The sequence below is a fragment of the Branchiostoma belcheri genome, unplaced genomic scaffold (genome assembly GCF_001625305.1).
Source record: "Branchiostoma belcheri isolate BF01 breed outbred unplaced genomic scaffold, Haploidv18h27 scaffold41, whole genome shotgun sequence".
Lineage (NCBI taxonomy): Eukaryota > Metazoa > Chordata > Leptocardii > Amphioxiformes > Branchiostomatidae > Branchiostoma > Branchiostoma belcheri.
The window spans coordinates 916,693-920,439 of record NW_017804032.1 but is presented as its reverse complement, the minus strand read 5'-3'; the positions used below and the strand labels follow the sequence as shown (position 1 = coordinate 920,439).

The 3,747-nt window shown below is 42.5% G+C and overlaps 1 protein-coding gene across 2 annotated transcripts in view; it reads left to right on the top strand.

The window, feature by feature from the left end:
• The first annotated feature begins 2,203 nt into the window (after window positions 1–2,203).
• LOC109477864 (histone H3.v1-like) overlaps window positions 2,204–3,747 on the top strand; it is a 9,937-nt gene continuing 8,393 nt past the window's right edge. Inside the window, exon 1 of one of the 2 annotated variants that reach the window (XM_019779306.1) lies at window positions 2,204–2,264. The gene's annotated coding sequence lies outside the window, so the exon portion shown is untranslated. Of the gene's footprint in view, window positions 2,345–3,747 lie in introns of both variants that reach the window. The other variant, XM_019779305.1, reaches the window with a different exon arrangement.

The following is a 3,747-nucleotide window of genomic DNA, read 5'->3' as shown; positions in this document are numbered from 1 at the left end:
ACCATATCGGAGCGCTGCCAGGATGGAATGGGGCCAGACTTCACATATAAGCGGCAGCGGTAAATACCTAGTCGAAAGGTAAGGTGAGAAATTCGTGCGGCCAGTCATGTACATGTACCGCCTATAGGCTGGTAGAGCAATGGAGCTGTGCATTTATAAGGCAGATTCTACAAATACATGTATATGTGATGGTTATTGCTAATAATGTACTCTGAATTAGAATATGTCCTTAGAAGTCATCATGTTATCACTGCTTCGCCTATTGAGTCGGTTAGTCAAGCTTGCCCAAAGCCTGGTGTTTCTGACTCAGGAGAAGAGATGCTATATTGCATGCTCCTGGGCCATGTGATTCTATGGCATGCATACGTAAAAGCATTGTCCCATTTAAACGTTAACGTGATGGGTTAGTATATTACATGACAGACAGCCAGCGCGTACACATACTACGTGTCGTACGTGTTAAATACGGGATACAAGTATGTTAATCCACGTCTGTCTACAAATCACTGTACATGATACGCTACCTGTTAAAGGGGAATTATGCAACGTTTTTGCACCAAAAATGAAAATATTTTAATTGAAAAAAATCTTCATGTGATTGTAATTTACTTCCACTTCACATCGCATTTCTGACATTTATGGTTGAAATAAACGCGAGGCGAATTCAGTTTTTGGCACCACCACAAAATACCAGAGTGTAAACAAACATGGCTGACAGATGTTTTCCCTGCTTTTAAACACATTCGTAAGGCGTCCTATTTTGGCACCTCGACTTCCTGAGTGACACTCATTTGTGACGGAGTAGGGTTGATTCAACTTATTTTGTTAAGAAATAACCAGAAAATTGACTTTTTATATCGTCCTAACGTTACACAATGCAGCTTTAGACCAGGGTAAGGTTCACGTGGCAACCGACTTGCGAGATACCACCGTACGACATCCATTATGTTTCAGCAAACTCGATCTGCAAGACTTTCTTGGACCAACACCATATGTCGACAGGGGTCGCTACCACGCCTGCGTTTCTGAGAGTTCCTGTCTTGTCCTATGGACAATAATGCTGAAAGAAAGTCTACTTGTATAACTTTGTAAAAACAAACAAACAAACACACAAAACAACAAGGAAAGCAAAATGACCAAAACCTGCCGTAAGTTTCGCGAACCATTACGCTTGGGCACAAGGCGCTGCACTGAAGTGAAATACACAGCTGTGCAGCTTTAATCGTTGTTATCTTTATCTGTCCATATCAAAGCTCATGTTGCGCGGGTTTTAGGTCAGACAAACTATTGCCAAGCGTATGATGTGCGTTTGCATGGAACATAAGTCGGAATTACGACTCCTCCTAGTTGTCAAAATACGGCCCTCCGCCATAGAGCGAACCTTCTGGTTATATCACAGGCAGCACTTGGGATTCTCGTTCCCAGGAATGTGCGTGTCTGTCCTTGGTGCTGAACGTGCCATCACGTGACACTGTAAACAACTTTCCTGTATCCTACTCGGTGTTTTATTCATATATTCACGTTAGGAAGATGATATCATATAAAAAACAACAACAGTTGTTTCATTGATGACTTCTGACATCTCCCACAGACACTCACTGTGACACAACTGGCACTAAACGCTGGTATTGGCTAGTTACCTTCCTTTAGATTGGTACGCTGCTGTGAAAGATTATATACACAAAAATAATATAAGTTCGCTCCTGAAATAAATGATTTTTCTGTTTATCCAAAGAACGTTTTGAAGAAGGAACTTTGTTTGCTGACGAGTAATCCCATAAAGTGTTAAAGTTGACGGTTAACTAACACATACACATTCTCTTCCCTTTTATTTCTAGTTTCAAGGTTCATTGCCTCGTATTTTCTATCAATGTCCTCATTCCAGGCGATCGGAGGACATTCTAAAGTCAGGACAGTCTGGGTCTGTGCAAACAATCATGAAAGACGATCTGTCAACCCTTCAAACATCGGCTGACGTGATTTTCCCGCCATTTTGGGGGTCGTCTGCTTAGCAATGTGTAACGTTAGTTTACACTGTATTTGCCACATTTCATTACAAGAATCTACAGGTTTGAACATTTTAAGGGTTAGTTTTATATGATGATAGATTGTTTTCACCAAATTCATGCATTTTGGTTTAAAAAGTGCAGAAAATTGTTTCCTGAGCCTCACACCCCTACGGATCAGTGGACCGCCCTGCTGTTAACCTCTGACCTTCAGCCATTAATATATTTTCGGACATACGACGCGAACCCTACGATTCGGTAAGCTTTGTCGTGTCTTTGCGAGCTTCTTGTTAGTCTAGATCCACTTAAGTGTTAAGCAGAGGAATTCCAGTCCCACGGTAAGGATGTTCGTCCTTTTGTGATCAATCTACCGTTAGCTGAAGCTTAGCAGCAGTCATACCGTCCTAAAAATAGTATCGCTCGGATAGGGGAGGGGAGGGGGGCGTTTTCATGTAAGCGGAATTTTGAGTATTTGGCTGCACGGGATATGTCCTGTTACCGCTGTCGTCTGGCCGTGTGCGAAATGCGTAGTAGCCGTCTTTTGCTGTTTAAATAGTAGGCCGGAAAAGGCACAAAATATTGTAGAAAATTGGATATATCAAGGCACCACAGTGCACGGGCAGGTCGTTGATCGGTCTGACTTGGGGCGTATAGAAGTCTGGATCGAGTCGTTTATTTTGCACGACCTCATCACGACTCTTACAACGACTGAAACACGACTGCCATTCTGAATGTATAAAGTCCCATTGACCATATTACGACCATTTAACGATCTTTCTACGACCCCGATCGTTAAATAGTCGTGCACAGTCGTATTTTGGTCAACGCTGAGAGGAGAGGTCAAGAGGTCATGATAGCCATTATTCCTGATAACCCAAATATGGTAGCAGAACACAGTGGCGATAATATGACGCGGGTATAGAAAGTAGTGCAGTGAATATTCTTGAAGGCTGGGTAGAAAGCCTGATAAGCGCGTCAGCCAGATATAAATCGCGCTGCGTGGTGTAAGAATGTATCGGGTTTGAGACTGTATGATTTGAATTGTGAAGGTTTTGCAGTTCGTGTATAAATGCGCCGTATGACGCAACTGGCTTTCCGGGTGAGTCGGCTGCAGTTCAGGTCACGTCCGTAGACGGCGATTTCAAAGTGTACGTCACGAGCAGATACGCCGACAGGATTTTGTGGTTTCTAGATATTTTGTAGTTTGTGCCTTCTTCTAAAACATATTCGATTAAGTGAGTCATCTTGGGGTCCATAGAAATCCCCATAGGACGAAAACTGTGTTCTGCTACCAAATAGACAAGGAGGCACAACACAGTTTTCGCCTTATGGGGATCCAAAGTGACTCACTTCGACTCACTAAAAATTATAGCAGGGTGCACAAGCAAAGTTCAGAATTTCGATATCGTTAATTTCAGGGTATGGAGTACAAAATATGTGAAAATGAGCCTAACTTTGCCGAGTCGTTCTCTTCTCACGCCCTCTTTTATTAGCGCCACTGCGGAGGTCATTGAACTGCGACGCACAGTACTATGCGATAAATGTATCGAAGCGCAATCTACTCCATGTGTGTTTTTTTCATGCTCCTTTTATCGTCACTTCATGGAGTCTTGGTTCACTTATTACAAATCACATTGGCGTAAACTACGTATATTTCGATTATCTGCACTCTAGTATGTGTTGAGGTGAAATATGAAAAATAATCAGCAAAGAGTCACCTACTCTGACAGCAATGTACAAG